This window comes from Hyla sarda, chromosome 3 (assembly GCF_029499605.1).
Source record: "Hyla sarda isolate aHylSar1 chromosome 3, aHylSar1.hap1, whole genome shotgun sequence".
Taxonomy (NCBI): domain Eukaryota; kingdom Metazoa; phylum Chordata; class Amphibia; order Anura; family Hylidae; genus Hyla; species Hyla sarda.
Genome location: NC_079191.1, coordinates 124,205,348 through 124,229,974, shown reverse-complemented (window position 1 = coordinate 124,229,974; position 24,627 = coordinate 124,205,348).

Genomic DNA, 24,627 nt, shown 5'->3' with positions numbered 1-24,627 from the left:
AGATCTAATAATATGATTAAGGCCATTGCTGGCTTAAACAGGTCAGATCCATTTGTGTTGTGTGGACCAAGGATTTAAAGGAAAAAATAAAATATATGTTTTAAGGAATCTTTCTTCTCTGGACCATTTCTTCTTCTTGGTTAATGTCAGGCCAGGAGCTGCAGGGGATTATGGGAGGTGAATAAGACTTCCATTTTTTAAAGGTATAGACAAAAAATACAAAAATTATAATAACTTTTGAAATACAACTCCTTCTTACTCCTATTTATTTTCTGCTTCTTATTTTATAAGGTCACTTGTGACTACCTTTGCTTTTATATAAGGATCTCCAAGAAAATTCTATTAGATTCTAGATTCCAGGATCCCTGTGTAAGTGACCTGAGACCTGGATAAATCTCATGTTTTCATTGTGAATCGCTGCACATGCTTTTTGTTTATGTTAGTGTTTATATAGTAAATCTTAATTAAAAAAAAATGTTGCATTAAACCAAATGCAGTATTGTGTCCATTAAATTTCTATATTGTTCAGTACTATTTTTTCTTCTTCCCATGTCTGCTAGTGGGAGGGCAGGAAATAAGGGTAGAAAGGAAAATACTTGGTTACGAAAGTATTTTTCTGGATAGGGTAATTAAAGGGTTTATCCAGGAATAAATAAATAAAAAACTCTTCCAAAAACAGCATCACACCAGTCTTTAGGTTGTGTTTGGTAGTACAATTTGGCTCAATTCACTTTAATGGAACAGAGCTGAAATACTACACTTAATCTGAGGACAGAGTGGTGCTTTTATTTTAGTTTTTTATCTTTTTAGTTTTTCCAAATAAATCAACATTTTTTTTTATCTAATTCTGGATAACCTAAAGTTATAAGAGCTCTTTACTATGCTGATGAGCTGTGGTATATGGAGCTCCATCGGCCAGTCCATCGGAACCACATGAGTTTAAGGCTAAGTTTCCACTTTTTTTTTTTTGGGCAGTTTTTGAGCCAAAGCCAGAAATGCATTCAAAAGGAATTGGACATATAAAGGAAGGACTAATACTTCTCCTCCCTTTTAGATCCACTTTTGACTTTGGCTCAAAAACTGCAGTGGCAGTTTTCTAAAAACTGCCAGAAAAAAAACGAGTGGAAACTTAGCCTCACAGAGAAAACATAGTGCATGACCTATGTTAAACTAAAATAAAATACTCAGTCCCCGATGGACCCCATTCAAGTCAATAGGATCTGTTAGGACCCGGAGGTGTCAGTTGTGCTCTGACCCATTTTAGGTCGGAGAAAAAAAGAGCTAAGTGGGCCCAGAAAGCAATACGAATTTAGCCTAAACTGTTTATACTTGAATGATTTATGACTATAATTATGGACTGTGCTTTTGAAACTGTACCTGAGTTATGAGAATAAAGTGAACAGCTATACCAACAGGTTTTAAAAGTAACTATAGATATGGAGGTATATGCATAATAAGTCTGTTGAAGCTCAGTTGAGCGAAACAATTGTAACCTGTGAATAACAAAAGCTAGCGTCTGCACTTGCTAGGTGAACTATGCCGTTTTAATCCTGCACTTTTTTGAATAAAGGAAGAATTTGAAGCGTATGGTGAGCGCCATTCCTGTTTTCTACTTACATGAAATATGCATAATAAGAGTTCAACATGATGGAAAGAACTACATGAAAAATGAACATTTAGGACAACATTATTTAAAAAAATATATATATAGTTACATGCATTAGAAAGTTTTGAAAGTCAGATTCATAAGTACTAAGATGACATCCGAACAGAGGCTCGGACTTGAGGGTTCACTACAACAGGAACATTAACCCATTGCTCAAGTCCATTATACTACATTTGCTCCTCTCTATTATAGGTTAATAGCTTTGTTCTCATGTTGGAACACCTGCTATGTTCATAATATATAAGATTCAAGTTTTTTCAGTTGTTTTTTCACATATTGTATAGGTCATTACCATCAATACTGACCAAACATTACAGCAAAACATTACTAAGGGTTCAGCAATGCAGAATCACAAATACAGAATACATCATCTTTACAGTCTTGTTGTAATATGGAATTCTTCATTTTTCTTACATGTTATAGGTGTCACCTTTGTACTGAATAAGGCATTTTATATATGTTATTCTTCTCTACCTCCTTCACCAAATTTGCTCTTATTTTTTTACTCTATTTGCATTTTGTTGTTCAGTACAAATAGCAGTTACTTAATAGTATGAAGCTATCATGAATATTTAGTATGAACAGAAGTGACATCTGAGACTGAACGTTCCTTTAAAGTAAATAAGCTGTAGTTAAATCCCTCTGGAGTGGCTCTGTAGTTACATGACAGGTGATTTATCTTTCCCTTTCACTTTCTTTCTACTGAATGCACATGAAGTGCCCCATACCTTTAAATAAGAATGTATGTCCTCTGCTCTGCAATGCAGAAGACAGTCTAATCATAGAGAACACTATTTAAGCTCCACTGACAAAGTAATCTTATCACTGGGAATCTGGGCGCACGCTGCTTCCAAGTGGGGTCATGTTTGGTCCCTTTGATTATTTGTTCTCTACCTATTCACCTGTTATTTTAGAACTCTAGAATGAAAGCTCTCCCACTGTTCCTAAATTCATTCAGTTTGAGCTAGAATGATTGTGACATGTTTTTTGACTGCAAATGCGGGCTGGAAAAGAAAAGGAAAAAAAATGAAATGGGTTGTCTCACAATGACTATACGCACCGTCCCTTTGGTCGGACAAGGAGAATCATTACTTGTATTTGTCCATATTACTTCTATCAGTCAAAACCCTGAAATATCACTTTATTTTAATGAATTAACATTAAAATAGCAGCTTGAAAGGATTAGAGAGGACATCATATGTACAGTATACACAGTGCTTACCTATTCACCGATAACCATTATGAAGATATAATGCCATAAACTCTCCTCCATGTTCCTCATTGGTGGAATATGGGCATCATTGAGTCTTGGGATTTGTACTATTGGAAAAACCGGAAAGCGACTTAAAAAAAACAGTTCTTGGTCTGGTAGACCTGGTCTGCAAGGAAAACGAATGGCATGTAGAATGGAATCTGGATTCCGAATGGCTGCTGGGTCAGCTTTATATGAAAAAGTAAACCACCTACAATACCTTGCTTATAAGTATACAAATAAATGATAGTCATGATACTAGTAAATACTTAGGTTTTCTTGAATATCCACAATAAATACAACATGATTGGAACCCCCCCCCCCTAAAAACACATACAGTACACATCGCACATATTACAAACATACTGATGTTTCACAATGTTTTTATTGAATTTTATAAACATAAGAAATGTAACATATAACATATTATGACATCAGATGTGTCAGAGTTTACATAATACTGATTAAATGTCTTGTTCTTCTTTTCTTTAATTATTTAGGAAAGATTTCTAACATTTTGATTCACTTTGTCAGTATGGGGTGTTGAATGTCGAATGATAATTTTAGCAAAAGGCCACAAAACAGCAAAATCTGAAAAAGTGAAAGGGTCTACAAACATTCTAAATGCATTGTACACTGCTCAGAAAAAAATAAAGGGAACACTTAAACAACACAATATAACTCCAAGTCAATGACACTTCTGTGAAATCACACTGTCCACTCAGGAAGCAACATTGATTGACAATCAATTTCACATGCTGTTGTGCAAATAGAACAGACAACAGGTGGAAATTATAGGCATTTAGCAAGACACCCCCAAAAAGGAGTGGTTCTGCAGGTGGTGACCACAGACCACTTCTCAGTTGCTATGCTTCCTAGCTGATGTTTTGGTTACTTTTGAATGCTGGCGGTGCTTTCACTCTAGTGGTAGCATGAGGTGGAGTCTACAACCCATGCAAGTGGCTCAGGTAGTGCAGCTCATCCAGGATGGCACATCAATGCGAGCTGTGGAAAGAAGGTTTGCTGTGTCTGTCAGCGTAGTGTCCAGAGCATGGGGGCGCTACCAGGAGACATGGAGTAGGCCATAGGAGGGCAACAACCCAGCAGCAGGACCGCTACCTCCACCTTTGTGCAAGGAGTAGCAGGAGGAACACTGCCAGCAAAATTACCTCAAGCAGGCCACAAATGTGCATGTGTCCACTCAAATGGTCAGAAACAGACTCCATGAGGGTGGTATGAGGGCATGATGTCCACAGGTGGGGGTTGTGCTTACAGCCCAACACCGTGCAGGACATTTGGCATTTGCCATTTAACAGCAGGATTGGTAAATTCACCACTGGCGCCCTGTGCTCTTCACAGATGAAAGAAGGTTCACACTGAGCACATGTGACAGACGTGACAAAGTCTGGAGATGCCGGTTTGGCAGTGGGTCAGTAATGGTGTGGGGTGGGATTTCTTTGGGGGGGGGGCACACAGCCCTCCATGTGCTTGCCAGAGGTAACCTGACTTCCATTAGGTACCGAGATGAGATCCTCAGACCTTTTGTGAGACCATATGCTGGTGCGGCTGGCCCTGGGTTCCTCCTAATGCAAGACAATTTGGCTGGAGTGTGTCAGCAGTTCCTGCAAGAGCATTGATGCTATGGACTGGCCAACCAATTCCCCAGATCTGAATCCGATTGCGCACATCTGGGACACCATGTCTCGCTCCATCCACCAACGCAACGTTGCACCACAGACTATCCAGGAGTTTGCCACCTCATCAGGAGCGTGCCACGGCATTGTAGGGAGCTCATACGGACACGTGGAGGCCACACACACTACTGAGCCTCATTTTGACTTGTTTTAAAGAAATTACATAAAAGTTGGATCAGCCTGTAGTGTGGTTTTCCACTTTGATTTTGAGTGTGACTCCATATCCAGACCTCCATGGGTTGATAAAATATGATTTCCATTGATAATTTTTTTATTTTTGTGTGATTTTGTTGTCAGGACATTCAACTAAGTAAAGAAGAAAATATTTCATACAATTAGTTCATTCATTCAGATCTAGGATGTGTTATCTTAGTGTTCCCTTTATTTTTTTGAGCAGTGTATTTTTGCAAACCTGATTTCCCTATGGGGTATGGTGAATAGATTAATAAAATGACTGTTTTCCTATGCACATGGCTATATTTTACATTTTGAAGAGTTTTTGAAGACCAGTCTAACATCTTTCCATAATCTAAAACTTCAGAAACTGTTTCAATTGATCAACAGTAATAACATAATTCAACTCACGTGAAAAGTGTTTTATGCATAATAGACTGGTTTGTATTATCTATATTTTTGATTTCCAAATATGTGATGGTATGGTAACATCAGGGTTATATTATTTGCATTTATCTTTACTTCGACTCTGAAACATATGGATGCCAAGCATTCATGGTCAATATTGTATCTGCTTGTAGTGAATTGCCAAGTGCTGTTCAATGTGTTCAGCTTAGACGGGAACTGCACTCATGTCCTCACTCACTGCCAAAGAGAAATGCGTATTATATGGCTTGGAAGCTGTGATGTGGAGCTGAACACTCTTTTTTTTTTTATAGTGGCAGCTCAATGCCTTTAATTGTGCAATTTACAGCAATGGTTTTTATGAAACAATTGAGCTCCCCCCCCCCACCCCCTCCCCCTTTATTCTCCAATATATACAGTTCTCCCCCTGGCCTTAATAGAAGTTGTTGCACTTTATGCCGTTTCCTGTTTTTATTTTTGTCTCTTAATACCACTATTGTGTCCTAGGAATTTAAATAAAAACTGTTAGCGATGGTATAATAAAGCAATTATTTTTTCTTCTTCATCTTCTCTGGGCTGTCCGGGCATGCTGGGAGTTGAGGTTTTGCAACATCTGGAGGGTCACAGTTTGAAACCAAAGTTCTATAGCATCAGAAGTCTGTGACTGAGGATAAATAAAAGCATTATTTTATTGATACAAAGCTCTAGTTTGCTAGAAGCCGTATGAGATAAGCAACCTGTAAGTGTGACTTTATTTTGGGTAGTTCACTGGTGCTGGTGCATTTAAACACATGACGGAAACCTCAACATCCTCACTATCGGCACTGCCTTGTGTATTCAACTGGTATTATTTCAATTTCTAAGCATTTAATCTAAAAACTTAAAGTTGCAGACGGTTAGTACCGTCATCTCCATGGCAACCTCAAATTCAAACATTCAGCACAGCGCCTGCAGTGATCTTTTAAACATCAATCATCGGCCCTTTTTTTTTAGAAAACCTCCTCAGAAACGGGAACATGCCAGGATTTTAAGACGTGAACAGACAGATGTTTGATATCAGCTTTTAATATTTCAATTTATACTGTAGCACATCAATCTTTACCTGTTTTCTCTTATTTAAATAAACCATTTTAAGGCATGTAAACAAACTTGGCGTTAAAGGGTTTGTGCCTGCCCTGGCTTTCGGAGCTCTGCACGAAGCGTCAGGAAGTTCATTACTCCAAACGCTGTAATATCCCAGTGTTTACTTTGAACTAATACTGTGTGACCAAAAAACCCAATCTAACAAGGAGTCACATGGCGGCACAATGACAGAGCCTAGAGGTGGCAGCAGCATGAGGAGACCATAATCTGGCAGAATGACACAGCCTGTGTCCGAATTGTCCGCAGCAAGAGAAAACCATATAGTGGCTGAATGACACAGTCTGGAGTTGGCGGCAGCATGAGGAGACCATAGGGCCTCACAATCCCTAAGATTAAAAGATGAATTTTCAAATTTAAATTAAAGATTTATGGTAGCTAATGCTACCATAAAATTTTTTAGGTAATGTCCCAGTCCCAGCAGCATCAGTAAACCATATAGTGGCGGAAGCATAAGGAGACCATATTGCCTCAATAGGGGTATAGAACACTTTGCCTTGCTGTAACATGCATACGGTGTGTGCTGGGTTAGTGAAATAATACTGTTATTCAGTATGACATGCAGATTCTTTAGTAAATGTTTTTCATGCCATGCCATGACAAGAGTTACCTTCCATTCTGAACTTCTCACCTGGATTTTATGGATCAAAATTATTTATTTAAATTCTATAAAATTTTAATTCAATAAAAAGTATTTTAACAAAGTCTGCAAACTACAAGGTGATCAATTAAATGCAAAAAATTTGTTACATGATGTGCATCACAGACCGAGCTGTAGCTAGCTCTTTTTGCTCCTGAGTTGAGAACAAAAAATTGTGCCCCCCCCCCCCCCCCACACACACACACACACACACACACACACACAGACACACACATCACACATTTTGGCTTGCAGCACCCCTTGGGGAAAAAATGAGCGGGACACCCTTACCGAATAATTTTTTTAATATGTTTCTTATGTAGATTACAGTACGGTTTTATGCAGTGACTCACAAATGACATATTTACTGATCACTGATCAGAGTCATTCTCATTTTTTTTCTTCCCCATCTGGTAGAGGACATCATGGAACCTGCAACACTAACATATTAGTATTAAGCTCTGCACTTTTCAAGCATTATCCTCCCCTGTTCCCTACAAATTACTCCAGCCTCCTCCAAACACAATGCCACCAGCCTTCCCACAATGCATAAGGTTGATTTATCAAAACCTGTGCAGAGGAAAAGTTGCCCATAGCAACCAATCAGCTTGCTTCTTTCATTTTTAACAAGGCCTTTGCAAAATGAAATAAGAAATCTGATTGGTTGCTATGGGCAACTGGGCAACTTTTCCTTTGCACAGGTTTTGATAAATCTCCCCCAATGTTTCCAGTCTCACTCAAATGTCTTCAGCCTCTCCCCCCCCCCCTCAAGCACACACAATGCCTCCTGCATTACCCCCACACAGTGACCGAGGGATGTACATGGGAGAAAGAGGTGTAGAGGGGTGTACATGGGTGACATAGGGGCATGCAGGGGTGACAAAGGATTGTAGAGGGGTGCACGGGGTAACCGTGGGGTGTACAGGGGTGACAGAGTGGTTGAGGGGTGACATAAGGGGGTAGAGGGGTGATAGAGGGGTGTACGGGATAATAGAGTGGTGACCAGGGATTACAGAGAGGTTACGTGGGGTAACAGAGGTGTAGAGGAGTGAAAGAAGGGTGGGGGTGCACTACCTGAAGCTGAGTAGGCCTCTGTCAGCGCTGCCCCTGCTCCTTCCCTCCATCCACATCATTCTGCTGAGGGACCAGGGAGAATCCAGAGTCCAGAGCTGCTCCACCGGAGAGGGAAGATACACGAGGATTGGAGCTGCAGCGTCACCCGTCCTGGCACTGCACGCTTGTGACTCACAGGTGCACAGACCTGGCCAGAAAAAAAAAAAATGTTAGTGCCATATTTCCCACCAGAGTGTCCTGGCACCCTGGTTGGGAATCAATGCCTCAGTATAATGTATTGCTCCCCCTTGCAACAGTGCACCTGAGGCGATCGCTGTTGGAAAGGGGAGCAATACATACAATTTAATAGAATTTAGAGCTACAGCCCTGATTACAGAACATACAAGTGCAAAAAACACAAACTGCAAAAAAAAAAAAAAAATCTGTGATCAAATTAGAGGTAGTTGTAGAAATTTCTGCAACAGTCTGTTCCATAAACTTGAGTGAGGGGAACTCTGAGATTAATGTTTTTCCAATTTTCTTCTACTTAAAAATCTTAACATTTCCACTACTTGAAGCTAGAATAACCACGGCTGTTGACACTAGACTTGCCCTCCAATGGGTCCTCCAAAATAAATTAAAATGAAATAAAAATGAAATTAAAAAATCTCTTTAATCTCTTCAATTGTGACGTCATATGATCTCCCAGCCCTGCTGCCACATCCAGATGCTCTGCCCTTGACAGATTAACAGATATAAAATAGTACACTACGTGAATGTAGGTATGTGGTATGCACTTATGAGGGCACAAAAATGTGCTACAGTAAACTTAAAAAAGTATTTGAGTAAAATACCAGCCGGTGATTACTTTTGCCAGGACTTTCACAGTATCTAGGCCGTTGAGAATTTAACAGGTACAATATAGTACACCACTTAGATGTAGGTATGTGGTATGCACTTATGAGGGCAGAGAAAATGTTCTACAGTACGCTTAAATAAGTATTTGTGCAAAACACCAGCAGTACAAAACAGTGCTGCAGTACAAAGTCACTGTGTACTAAACACAAAATTGCACTCTCTCTCTCTCAAAGACTATTAGGAATGGACTTCTGGGTTTGTATTATACCATCTACGGACTAGTATAACCAGCAGACCATTTGTTGTGGAACAAAGACACAGAGTTGCACTAAAAACTTATTTATCCCTCCTCTCCTAACATTTCTACAGCTGAGCCAGCTTGTTGAAAGGTTTGAGGCAACACACAGCTCTTGTCCCCTCTCTGTAATAGAATGCTGTAGAAAGTGACTGAGAGGTTAATAGCTGCAGTCAAAAATTATTTTCTGTTAAAAATGCACTGCTCTCTGTCCAGCAGAACGCTGATGTGACTAGGAGATGAAACACTGTGGGAAAAAGCTTGTCTGTGTAACACACAGCACTGTCTGTCCTATCTCTCTGCATTCAAAGGATCGAGTCACTAGCCGAAATGTGGCTGCCTATTATTTAGGGCTGTGACATCACAGGGGTGACTGGCTGCTGATAGGCTCCATCTTGCATGTGATTCAGGGTCATCCTGCCTACCCTTGTTCCCACCTTCCCAGGATTCCTTGCCCCATGTCCTCACATGTGGAATTCACATTTTAGATGCCCTGGAGCCTGGATGGCACTAAATGGAGTTTAATGAAGTGATCCGAGCGATAGAATCGTGGCGATATTTGCATTCATTGCAAATCTAATTTTTCATGAAATTTGTAACATATTCGGATTCGTCAGATTCAATTTGCTCATCTCTACTTTTGTCTTTCTGTCTGGCTTGCAAATCCCCTTCTATTTTTACTATCGTACAGATCATTAGTATTAAGGGCATAAAATAGTTTTTATTAAATACTCACAAAAGTAGCATCAAAGTGTGCTTATCACATATACACCAGTGGTTCACTACACCAACAATGCCCAACCCAGGTTTGACCCTCCCAGATTGGTCTGAAATAAAATGAATGAAATGATAATGATGGTCTGCTGGGTCACCAATGTTTATGAGATATCCAAGGTTTTATGTTACTTTTATGAGTATTAGCATGATAAGTGTGAACACAGCACTATTGAGGGTGGATTTGAGTTCTGTGATTTTTGTACGTTGATCATCTCACAAGGGTCTTAAAATTATGAGGAGGAAAAGGAGAAAAATGGCTGAGATTGTGGGACACAATTTTTGTGCATTGATGTTCATTGTTTGAGTAAGATTGAATGTTAAAGGGGTATGCCAGGAAAAATACTTTTCTTTTTAGATCAACTGGCTACAGAAAGTTAAACAGATTTGTAAATAATTTCTATTAAAAAAACTTAATCCTTCCAATAGTTATCAGCTACTGAAGTTGAGTTGTTCTTTTCTGTCTGACAACAGTGCTCCCTGCTGACACCTTTGTCTGTCTCAGGAACTGTCCGGAGCATAAGAGGTTTGCTATGGGGATTTGCTCCTACTCTGGACAGGTGTCATCAGAGAGAAGTTAGTCAACTTCAGCAGCTGATAAGTACTGGAAGGATTACGATTTTTTAATAGAAGTAATTTACAAATCTGTTTAACTTTCTGGAGCCAGCTGATATATGAAGAAAAGTTTTTTTTTCTTGGAATACCCCTTTAACCCCTTAAGGACGCAGGACGTAAATGTACACCCTGGTGAGGTGGTACTTAACGCACCAGGACATACATTTACGTCCTGTGCATAACCGCATGCATCGGAGCGATGCCCGTGTCATGCGCGGCTGATCCCGGCTGCTGATCGCAGCCAGGGACCCGCCGGCAATGGCCGACGCCCGCGATCTCGTGGGCGTCCGCCATTAACCCCTCAGGTGCTGGGATCAATACAGATCCCGGCATCTGCGGCAGTGCACGATTTTTTTTTTTATAGACATATTTGGTATCGCCGCGTGTGTAAATGTCCGAACTATTTAAATAAAATGTTAATGATCCCGTACGGTGAACGGCGTGAACGAAAAAAAAAAGTCCAAAATTCCTACTTTTTTAATACATTTTATAAAAAAAAAAAACTATAAAAAATGTATTAAAAGTTTTTTATATGCAAATGTGGTATCAAAAAAAAGTACAGATCATGGCGCAAAACATGAGCCCCCATACCGCCGCTTATACGGAAAAATAAAAAAGTTAGGGGTCATCAAAATAAAGGGATTATAAACGTACTAATTTGGTTAAAAAGTTTGTGATTTTTTTTAAGCGCAACAATAATATAAAGTATGTAATAATGGGTATCATTTTAATTGTATTGACCCTCAGAATAAAGAACACACATCATTTTTACCATAAATTGTACGGCGTGAAAACAAAACCTTCCAAAATTAACAAAATTGCGTTTTTCATTTTAATTTCCCCACAAAAATAGTGTTTTTTGGTTGCACCATACATTTTATGATACAATGAGTGATGTCATTACAAAGGACAACTGGTCGCGCAAAAAACAAGCCCTCATACTAGTCTGTGGATGAAAATATAAAAGAGTTATGATTTTTAGAAGGCGAGGAGGAAAAAATGAAAACGTAAAAATTTAATTGTCTAAGTCCTTAAGGCCAAAATGGGCTGAGTCCTTAAGGGGTTAAAGATATATAGAAACATATACAGACATTCCATTGGAAATTTTTTTAAAACAAGTTGTGATCTTGAGGCAGATAAAACGTATCTTTATTTTGTGTACAAAAATGAAAGTGATATATGCAAGAATAGGATGTTTCTTTAGATATTTAAGAATGTAACACTCCCTTTAAGGTCATGAGCAAGCAAGTCTCCACTGGATATCACAAAACATTAGACTTGTCCCTTTGGACAACAACAAGCTGGGCACCAGCAACTAGCACACTCCACACACCTGGCATCATCCGCAAAAACAGTGCAAAGCTATGAAAGCCCTTTCTATATAGAGAATACAGGCAAAAAAAACACCAAAGATCAACTTAACTGTATTTCTCATTTACAGACATTTACAGAATTTAGACACTATCCCCTCACCCATATCATCATTATTTCCTTGGCATAGTGAAGAATAGAACATGCAGTGTAAATTCTCAGTATATCAGTAACACTTTTTCACTCACTAATGCTAATTTGCCAAGACTTCACCCTGCATTGCTGTCTTGAGGCGACGCAGCTGTTTGAACCCTTCTCCAGAGAGAGTATTTCCAGGCAAAAAGTATTCATACATGATGCAATTACCTTCCATGTATAATTATAGCTTTATAAAGCTTTATATTGAATGACATTTGAACTATAATGCTAGCTTTGACAGTATTAACCAGACTTTTTACTCAACAAAATTTTTCAAAATAAATATGCTGAGCAAGAAAGCATTTATTTTCCTTTATTTTTTTATTTTTGCATCTTGAACCATTTATACAAATAAACCACACATCATTAAAGCTAATTGTGTAGTTAACATTTCCATTATTTATGCAGAAATATCTGTTAAAAAATGACTGCCTTTTTTACAGTGTAAAGTGGGGCATAAAATAACGGAAAATACAACATACTGTCTGTATATGCACAATGAAATTAAAACAAAAGTTCAACTAGTCAGCAGCAATTAATGTCTAACCACAGATGGCCAGGCAAGAAAGCACTATTAGCATTTTCTATTAATAACTGAGACACCTAGAGAATGGGTTTTGACTTGCATCATTCTACAAACTAAAGGTCTGAAGGAAAACAAATAATTGTGGGAATACTTTTCAGTGCAAAGATTTTATTTCCAAGTTTTCTTATCCTTTCTTGTATTTTTATATTTTTTTTTACAGCAAAGCCACTGATTTTGAGAGATTAATTTAAAGTGACTGAACAAGCCCAGTTAAGTCAGTGTTATTTCTGTTCCAAAAAGCAAGAGCCAAGTTATCTTGTTCTTTCTTTTTAGGTGCTATTTTTGATCTCATTTGACCAGTACCATTACTATTTAAATACACCTTCTCCTGTAGTAACCCTGACTCTCAGGTCCTAGTTGTCAAGTAAGTTTATGCAAATTCTCCCACTAAACATCAATAGGTCATATTCGATATTTGACATTCACAGAGGCATAACATATACCTCTTGAACTGCTTCATCTCGTATAACTATCACCAAATGTAACTACATTTTCAACTGTTGACCTATGCACAATATTTTGATAAAATGCCCTATAAGCTAGAATTTTTAAAATTCAATTACATTTTAGTTTCAGGGGAAGCAGAATTCTAGTCACTGACCCTTTAAGATTGTGTATTGGTTGCAGACTATGCTGTTTGCAGATATATTCCTTTGGTGCTTTGACACATTTCCTTCTATATGTCTATTGTACATGTAGACTGATATAAGTAATTCTATAATGCACTAGCCTGGTGTGCTCAATTCTGTAGCAAACTGGACAAGGTTTCTCACAGGGGTGAACCGTAGCTAAACTGTAGGACTTCATTTTAGTTACTTCTATAGAAAACTATGTCATTCCAAAAGGTGTATCCACTTCCCCTAACTAATGAGGCATTGGTAATATGACCTGAGACAAAATGAACTTCCCTTTGCTGCCATCCCTTTTAATGCTTTTTCTAAAGAGTTAATAATCCTTGCAACAAGACTATACACTAGGCAGCAGGCTGAATTTGCTTCTACTTTTGTGAACTATTTGTATAATGTAAGCCTGGCTACATCTTGACGTAGGCTTACTACTCTTAGCCTTCTTGTGAGGATGTGTTGTAGGAGGTGGCTAACATACATGCTCTCTGACTGAAGGCTAGGGCTAGAGTTACTAACTAGAGAAAACTAGAACCTCCTCTTCTCAGGCTAGAGGAAGGAAGGTTGGACCTTTTCTGCGTTTTCTTGACCTTTATTTGTGACTAGATACTGCTCTCTTTCAACACATATTCAGAAAATACATCATGATCCCACAAAGAAAACATGACTTCTTAAATTTTAGTTTTAACCCCTTAAGGACCAAACCCATTTTCACCTTAAGGACCAGAGCATTTTTTGCACATCTGACCACTGTCAATTTAAGCATTAATAACTCAGGGATGCTTTTACTTATTAATTTGATTCCGAGACTGTTTTTCCGTGACATATTCTACTTTAACATAGCAGTAAAATTTCGACGATACTTGCATCATTTCTTGGTGAAAAATTCCAAAATTTCATAAAAAATTTGAAAATTTTGCAATTTTAGAACTTTGAAACTCTCTGCTTGTAAGGAACATAGACATACCAAATAAATAATATATTGATTCACATATACAATATGTCTACTTTATATCTACATCATAAAGTTGACATGTTTTTACTTTTGGAAGACATCAGAGGGCTTCAAAGTTCTGCAGCAATTTTCCAATTTTTCACAAAATTTTCTAAATCTGAATTTTTCAGGGACCAGTTCAGGTTTGAAGTGGATTTGAAGGGCCTTCTTATTAGAAATACCCCACAAATGACCCCATTATAAAAACTGCACCCCTCAACGTATTGAAAATGACATTCAGTAAATGTGTTAACCCTTTAGGTGTTTCACAGGAATAGTAGGAAAGTGAAGGAGAAAATTCAAAATCTGCATTTTTTACACTCGCATGTTCTTGTAGACCCAGTTTTTGTATTTTTATAAGGGGTAAAAGGAGAGAAATCCCCCCAAAATTTGTAACCCAATTTCTCTCAAGTAAGGAAATACCTCATATGTGTATGTAAAGTGTTCGATCAGCGCAGTAGAGGGCTCAGAAGGGAAGGAGCGACAATGGGATTTTGAGAGTGAATTTTTCTGAAATGGTTTTTGGGGGGCATGTCACATTTAGGAAGCCCCTATGGTGCCAGAACAGCAAAAAAAAAATAATCCATGTTAAAGTCGGATGTGTAAATGATTTTTTTTTCCACTAAAATGCTGGTTTTCCCCCAAATTTTACATTTTTACAAGGGGTAATAGGAGAAAAAGCCCCCCCAAAATTTGTTAGGCAATTTCTCCTGAGTACGAAAATACCCCATATGTGGCCCTAAACTGTTGCCTTGAAATACGACAGGGCTCTGAAGTCGGAGAGTGCCACGCACATTTGAGGACTAAATAAGGGATTGGCATAAGGACGGAACCAGATGCAAGAATGACACTTGCCTCCGATACCAAAAATACCCTATGGCAGTGTTTCCCAAACAGGGTGCCTCCCGCTGTTGCAAAACTTCCAGCATGCCTGGAAAGTCAATCGCTGTCCGGCAATACTAGAAGTTGTCTTGCAACAGCTGGAGGCTCCGTTTTCATTTTGTGTAATGTAGTATAGTGTGGTGTTTTCAGGGTACACTCACACGGCCGGGGTCTACAGCGAGCTTCCCGCTGGGAGTTTGAGCTGCGGCAGAAAACTTGCTACATCTCAAACTTGTAGCAAGAAGCTCGCTGTAGACCCTTGTGAATGTACCCTGTAGGGGCGCAAACCTCCAGCTGTTGCAAAACTACCACTACCAGCATGCCCTTTGGTTGTCCGTGCATGCTGGGGTTTGAAGTTATGCAACAGCTGGAGGCACACTGGTTGCAAAACACAGAGTTTGTTACTTAACTCAGTGTTTTGCAACCAGTGTGCCTCCAGCTGTTGCAAAACTACAACTCCCTGCATGTACGGTCTATCAGTGCATGCTGGGAGTTGTAGTTTGCAACAGCTGGAGGCACACTGGTTGCAAAATACTGTGTTAGGTAACAAACTTCACAACCAGTGTGCCTTCAGCCGTTGCAAAAACTACAACTCTCAGCATGCAGTGACAACTGAGGGCATGCTGGGACTTGTAGTTATGCAACAGCTGGAGGCATACTACTAACACTCCCAGCATGCCCATTGACTGTCCGTGCATGCTGGGGGTTGTAGTTATGCAACAGCTGGAGGCACACTGGTTGCAAAACACTGAGTTTGTTACTTAACTCAGTGTTTCCCAAAAAGGGTGCCTCCAGCTGTTTAAAAACTACAACTCCCTGCATGCCCAGACCACCGAAAGACATGTTGGGAGTTAGTTTTGCAATATCTGGAGGGTCACAGTTTGGTGACCACTCTACAGTGGTGTCCAAGCTGTAACCCTCCAGATGTTGCAAAACGTCAACTCCAAGCATGCCCAGACTGTCCAGGCATGCTTGGAGTTGTGGTTCTGCAACATCTGAAGGGCCACATGTTACAGAACTACAACTCCCAGCATGCCTGGACTGTCTGGGCATGCTGGGAGTTGTAGTTTTGCAACATCTGTAAGAGCACAGTTTGGACACCACTGCACAGTGGTCTCCAAACTGTGGGCCTCCAGATGTTGCAAAACAACAACTCCCAGCATGGCCAGAAAACCTTTGGCTGTCTGGGCTTGCTGGAAGTTGTAGTTTGGCAACTCCTGGAACGCAGCAGTGAAGGTCACTTACCGCTGATCTTTACTGCTGGATCCGCAGCTGCCTCCGCCGTTCCCGCGCTGTCTGTCCGGATACCGCCGCGGGTCCCGACACGATCGCCGGTCCCGGGACATGATCGCTGGTCCCGGGACCATCATCCATCTTCCCCCCGCTCTACCCCGACATCCAGGGGCGGGGCAGAGCGGAGATTTCACCTCTAACCTCCCGCCCCCCCTCCTGCCATTGGTCGCTAGTCCTAACGACCAATGGCAGGGGTTTAGGAGCGAGGTGGCAGCTGCCACCTCGCTCCTATCACTCAGGACGGATCGGAGCGGTCTCTGACTGCTCCGATCATCCCTATTTTCCAGGCGATCGGGTCACCAGAGACCCGATCAGCCCAGAACCCCGCAAGTCCTTGTCATTAGTAAGTGACTAACTGACTGACTAATGACAATGATCTGCAGCAGGGCACCAGTCTGATTGGTCCCCTGCTGCATAGTGTCATCGGCCAGCTGTCCAGAACAGCTGAGATGACGTTTCTATCACCATGCCAACGGACATGGTGATAGAAAATGTATTGGACGTGTATCCACGTCCATTTGCGTTAAGTAACAGAAAAAATGGACGTGTATACACGTCCATTTGCGGGAAGGGGTTAATATATTGTTCTGGTATTATGTAATCAAGCCAATTAATTGTGCAATAAAAGTTAAAATTTAAGTGAGTGATCTAACACACCAAACAGCTGTGAAAATAAGGTATATTAACATCAGTATAGAAAAAGAAAACAACCCTACACTACTATAAAAACTGTCTAGCTCTTAGGCAATGTAAACTTAGACTAGACAATCTTATCTAAGTGTAGACTTATTTTAAGGTGGCTTACTTTTATGCCAAATGTGCATCAAAATTCAGACACACATACATTCATAAAACTTGGTTATTGGGCATTGTATGCTTACACAGCTTCTTAGTCTGCCTCTAGCTTCACAACTGAGATACATATCATATATACATCAATACAGATCCTACTAAAACATTAACAATGGACAATATTAATACTGACCAGATTTATTATTCATTTTATTAGCGTATGTAATAATAAATCCATATAATGAACGAGTCTCTGACTGGCCATATCATCGGCATTTTATTTTATCTACTAAGAAACCAGTTTAACAGCCAGGGCATTTTCGTTATAATGTTGTGCAATATTGAAAATTCAAGCATATGCTATTTCTCTTCTTTAACATTATATTTTAATTTTTCTGTTTTGTAACAGAAGGTGGATGGTAAAAATCTACATTTATGGCAATTTGAGTTTACATTCTCTTATTTAATAATGTTTTACTGATTCTGAACTATTTTGAAGCATTTTCTCTGTTCCTATTATATTAATCTGTTAAAAATAGCCTTCAAAAAATTAAAATCTGATGGGTCAGCTATAACATTTAAACAGTACAAGGAGCTTAATAAAATCTGTAAAAATGTAATAAAAACCGCAAAAATTCTAAATGAGAGACAGGTGGCCAAAGAAAGCAAAACTAATCCTAAATATTTTTAGATATATAAATACAAAAAAAACAAGGACAGAGCATGTAGGACCCCTTAATAATGATAATGGGGAGGTTGTCACGGGCGATCAAGAGAAGGCGGAGCTACTGAATGGGTTCTTTAGTTCTGTATACACTATGGAAAAAGGAGCTGACATTGGCCAGGTCAGTGCTGGTAACACATCATGTAATGTACTGAACTGGCTTAATGTAGAGATGGTACAAGGTAAGTTAAGTAAAGTAAATGTAAGCAAATCTCCAGGGCCGGATGGACTACACCCAAGAGTTCTTAGAGAGGTAAGTTCAGTACTATCTGTACCCTTGCTAATGATATTTAGAGATTCTCTGGTGTCTGGTATTGTGCCAAGGGACTGGCGCAAGGCTAATGTGGTACCAATCTTAAAGAAGGGCTCTAGGTTAAGTCTAACGTGCATTGTGGGTAAATTGTTTGAGGGACTTATAAGGGATTACATACAGGAATACATAGGGGATAATAGTATTATAAGTGATAGCCAGCATGGGTTTACTAAGGATAGAAGTTGCCAAACCAATCTAATTTGCTTTTATGAAGAGGTGAGTAGAAGCCTTGACAGAGGAATGGCTGTGGATATAGTGTTTCTGGATTTTGCCAAAGCATTTGATACTGTCCCTCACAGACCTCTGACAGGTAAGTTAAGGTCTTTGGGCTTGGAAACTTTAGTTTGTAACTGGATTGAACACTGGCTCATGGATCGTACCCAGAGAGTGGTGGTCAATGATGGACTCTGATTGGTCCCCGGTAATTAGTGGTGTACCCCAAGGTTCAGTACTGGGCCCGCTGTTGTTTAATTTATTTATCAATGATATAGAGGATGGTATTAACAGCTCTGTTTCTATCTTTGCAGATGACACCAAGCTTTGTAGCACGGTACAGTCTATAGAGGATGTGCATAAGTTACAAGATGACTTGGATAGACTACGGGGGAGATTTATCAAAGGATTTAGACTGGTTTTTCTTGTCTAAATTTGTCGCACAGAAAGTCGCAGTCTAAATCTGTGCGACTTTACTGCGACTTTTGCTCTAGAGGATTTTTAGAACATGATGCATGCAAGTCTATTTCAGACTCAAATGCATTGAAAAATGCATTGGTGCTGAATTTATCAAGTGCGACTTTTCAGCGACAAGTCGCATAGGCTGAAAGTACGCCGAAATGTCAGACCATGTTGGAGCAGGTTTAAATATAGACTAAAGCATAAATCATGCAGTCTGTGCACAGAATTTATCAAGAGCTGTGCGCCATTTGATAAATTCGGTGCACAATAGACCAGACTAATCCTCTGTAGTTTGGTCTATATTGATGAGGGACATAGACAACTTTGATAAATCTCCCCCTAAGTGTCTGGGCATCCACTTGGCAAATGAGGTTCAATGTGGATAAATGTAAAGTTATGCATCTGGGTACTAATAACATGCATGCATCGTATGTCTTAGGGGGGATTAAACTGGCAGAGTCACTGGTAGAGAAGAATCTGGGTGTACTTGTAGATCACAGACTACAGAATAGCATGCAATGTCAGGCTGCTGCTTCCAAAGCCGGCAGGATATTGTCATGTATAAAAAGAGGCATGGACTCAAGGGACAGGGACATAATACTCCCCCTTTATAAAGCATTGGTACGGCCTCACCTGGAATATGCTGTTCAGTTTTGGTTGCCTGTTCATAAAAGGGACACTGCGGAGTTGGAAAGGGTGCAGAGACGCGCGACTAAACTAATATGGAGCATGGAACATCTTAGCTATGAGGAGCGATTAAAGGAGTTACAATTGTTTAGTCTTGAGAAGAGACGTTTAAGGGGGGATATGATAAACGTATATAAGTATATAAATGGCCCATACAAAAAATATGGAGAAAAACTGTTCCAGGTTAAACTCCCCCCCCCCCCCCCAAAGGACGAGGGGGTACTCCCTCCGTCTGGAGAAGAAAAGGTTTAGTCTAAAGGGGCGACACGCCTTCTTTACCGTGAGGACTGTGAATTTACTTCAATTCCCTGGTAGGACTTGATGGACGTATGTCTTTTTTCAACCATACTAACTATGTAACTATGTATGATTATTATCTCTTTTCTTAAAAAAATTCAAAATCATTTCTCTATTTCTTTCAATAGTTTTTGAAATTGTTTATTTTATAATTTACTTTTTATCCTGTATATTTGTTGCTTTTTAATTTCATTATTTTTTTTTCAAAAAATTGCAAGCCCTTTTAACAAGTCCTAATAATAATGAACTGTTATTTATGAGATTTTCACATCACAATTTCATCATACATCATACATTTGCATCCCTTCTAAAAGGGATACTGACATTTACCACCATGTACTAGCAGTGGCCACATCCACTTAACCCCTTAAGGACCGGGGTTTTTCCGTTTTTGCATTTTCGTTTTTTGTTCCTTGCCTTTAAAAAATCATAACTCTTTCAATTTTGCACCTAAAAATCCAAATTATGGCTTATTTTTTGTGCCACCAATTCTACTTTGTAATGACATCAGTCATTGTGCCCAAAAATCTACGGTGAAATGGAAAAAAAATCATTGTGAGACAAAATTGAAAAAAAACCGCCATTTTGTAATTTTTGGGGGCTTCCGTTTCTACATAGTACATTTTTCGGTACAAATGACACCTGATATTTATTCTGTAGGTCCATACGGTTAAAATGATACCCTAATTATATAGGTCTGATTTTGTCTTACTTCTGGAAAAAATCATAACTTCATGCAGGAAAATTTATACGTTTAAAATTGTCATTTCTGACCCCTATAACTTTTTTATTTTTCCATGTATGGGGCGGTATGAGGGCTCAATTTTTGCGCCGTGATCTGAAGTTTTTAATGGTACCATTTTTGCATTGATGTGACTTATTGATCGCTTTTTATTCATTTTTTCATGATATAAAAAGTGACCAAAAATGCACTATTTTGGACTTTGGAATTTTTTGGCGCACACGCCATTGACCGTGTGGTTTAATTAACAATATATTTTTATAATTCGGACATTTCCGCACGCGGCGATACCATATATGTTTATTTTTATTTTTATTTACACTGTGTTTTTTTTTTATGGGAAAAGGGGGGTGAAAACTTTTCACTTTTTTTTGCAGTGTTATAGCTCCCATAGGGACCTATAACACTGCACACACTGATCTTTATCATTTATCACTGGTTTCTCATAAGAAACCAGTGATCAATGATTCTGCCGCTTGACTGCTCATGCCTGGATCTCAGGCACTGAGCAGTCATTCGGCGATCGGACAGCAAGGAGGCAGGTAGGGGCCCTCCCGCTGTCCTGTAAGCTGTTCGGGATGCCGCGATTTCGCCGCGGCTATCCCGAACAGCCCACTGAGCTAACCGGCATGCTTTCGGTTTTACTTTAGACCCGGGGTTAAACTTTGAACACCGCGTCTAAAGGGTTAATTGCGCGCTGCACAGCGATCAATGCCGCGCGCTATTAGCCACTGGTCCCGGCCGTTGTTAGAGGCAGGGCTCGACCCGCTATGGCCCTGCGTTATAGATCGGGAGTGGACACATGACGTTCCAGTACGTCATGTGTCCTTAAGGGGTTAAAGGGTTACTCCGGTGAAAACCTTTTTTCTTTTAAATCAACTGATGCCATAAAGTTAAACAGATTTGTAAATTACTTCTATTAAAAATCTAAATCCTTCCTGTACTTATTAGCTGCTGAATACTACAGAGGAAATACTTTTATTTTTGGAACACTGTGCTCTCTGCTGACATCGCAACCACAGTGCTCTCTGCTGACATTCTTATAATAATAATAACTCTTTATAGCGCTCACACCTATTTGTAGATGTTGTCCTTTTAATAGAAGTAATTTACAAATCTGTTTAACTTTATGACACCAGTTGATTTAAAAGAAAAAAGGTTTTCACCGGAGTACCCCTTTAAGTGGTCCAAATGTCAGGCCATTCCCACATAGATTGTATATGTTTACTTCATGAGACTGGTCTGCTTTCATTTTGAGACCCAAATAGTAAACATACATTTGCAAGGAGTTACTAGTTAAAAGTGTCATAAAAAACAGACAATTTCTTCCCAAAGCAGCACAACACCTGTATTGCATCTCAGTTCCAAGTCAATAAAGCCATATGTGGTGCTGTTTTAGAAGACATTGGGGGAGATTTATCAAAGGATTTAGACTGGTTTTTCTTGTCTAAATTTGTCGCACAGAAAGTCGCAGTCTAAATCTGTGCGACTTTTCTGCGACTTTTGCTCTAGAGGATTTTTAGAACATGATGCATGCAAGTCTATTTTAGACTGAAATGCATTGAAAAATGCATTGGTGCTGAATTTATCAAAATCGACTTATCAGCGACAAGTCGCATAGGCTGAAAGTACGCAGAAATGTCAGACCATGTTGGAGCAGGTTTAAATATAGACTAAAGCATAGATCATGCAGTCTGTGCACAGAATTTATCAAGAGCTGTGCGCCATTTGATAAATTAGGTGCACAATAGACCAGACTAACCCTCTGTAGTTTGGTCTATATTGATGCAGGACATAGACAACTTTGATAAATATCCCCCATTGACCTTCATTTACTAACAGCATTCCGACTCTTTTTGACGGGTTTTGCGACTAAATTCGGTGTAAATTCTGAATGTTTGACAAAAAAAACCAGACAGAATCAGAAACACTCAGAGTGAAAAAATAACCTTACATATGGGCGTGGTTTTCGGGAAAAAGAGGCGTGTTCCCTACATTTCATCCAAATCACTTATCTTTTCTGAAAACACTCTGAAAATCATGTGAATTTTGTGGAAAGAAAACCTATACTTTAAAGCATGTATAAAGTTTCCAAAAGTGGAGTCAATTAGTAAATACCATGAAAAAAAAGGTTGGAACAGCAAAAAACACAACAAAACCTACACTCACTCCATTCTTAGTAAATCAGGAACATTATCTTAGGTTTTTCTATTACTGGATAACCCATTTAACTATGTTTAAGCCATTGAAGTGATTAAGGCCACTGCTAGTATGCAGCAGTATATGTCGGCATCCCTTTTTTAGTGATGTCAACGTATACCTGCCCCATGCTCTATATTATACTATAAACTATTATCAGTATGCATTAACCAACTTTTTACCTTTTGAATCATACATCATTTTATGCTATAAAAATACGTATTAAGTTTTAATATTTTTGTTTGTGTATATATATGTATATATATATATATATATATATATATATATATATATATATATATCTTTTGTGTTCTGGGATATATTGTATTCCAGCTTTGTTTGGCTGCACACAATTGTTTTTGACTTTTATTGATGTACATGATACAAGATTGGGGAAAGCATAGAATGAATGTCAAAGACTGTTATGAAGGTATGGATAGGCATTATTTTTCCTGTTGGCTCCAAAGGAGTAAGTCATAAATTGAGGCGAATGAAGTGATTCTAACAGAAACAAATCCAATTTGAATTTTCCACCAAAATTTGGGTTTTGCCCAAATTATATTTTTTGGGGATTTGCTTCAGGCGAATCACAAGTGTGTAGAGAAGTAGGGACTACAGGCAGTCCCTGCATCTGTAGACTGAGCAGCATGGCATATACTGTATGCCTCACCACTCAATTAATGCTAAGTTGACTAGTCAACTGCTCAGAATAAATATATCACAATTTAGTGTACAGGAGCAAGGACTTCTAAGATTTGATAGGAATCCCTGCACCTCTGCATAGTTTTCTTGGCATTCTACAGAGATATTAACCACTCAGTCAATACCAGGTTGGCCCAGCAGCTGCTCAGAGTAAATGTATCACAATTTACTGTACAGGAGCAAGTACTCCTGAGATTTGAGTCCCTGCACCTGTACATATTTTTCATGGCACTCTACAGAGATAGCATAGGCCCTACGGCCCAGTGAATGTGTGCTGCCACCCAGCTCAACTCTGCTCCAAGTCCAAGAAATGTTTACTGATCGAGGATGCATACAGTGTATGCTTCATTGCTCAGTGTACAGGAGCAGGGACTCCAGCCTTTAACAGGAGTCCTGGGTTCTACACAAATCAAAATCTGCAGTTAAAACTTAGTCAAATCCTATAGCCAATTAGAATAAATTTAGCTGAAACAAATTTCGGGAGATTCTCTAATTCTCTAATTGTGAACCAATAGATTTATATGCAATACATAAAATAGTCTTTAAATTGTAAGCGCTATCAATTCTCTTAATGCAATATTATTATACTTATTATTATTTCTTTTTTTTTTCAAGATTTTTTATTAGTTTTCAGCAATACTCACATACAGTGGTCCCTCAACATATGATATTAATTGGTTCCAGGAGAACCATCATTTGTTGAAACCATCATATGTCGAGTACATATGTCTATGTAAAAATGGTAATTGGTTCTTGGGCCTTGGAACCATTGTATGTTGAATACATATCTCTATGGGAAACTGCTAATTGGTTCTGGGATGACCATTGTATGTGGAGTGTATGGGGAGTGTTTAACAAACCAGGGTGCCTCCAGCTGTTGCACAACTACAACTCCCAGCATGCATGTACAGCCATTGACTGTCTGGGCATGCTGGGAGTTATAGCTTTGCAACAGCTGGAGGCACACTGATAGGGAAACATTGATGTATGGGGTGTATTGTGTGTATATGTATTGTATGTGATGTGTGACATCGCATACAGTA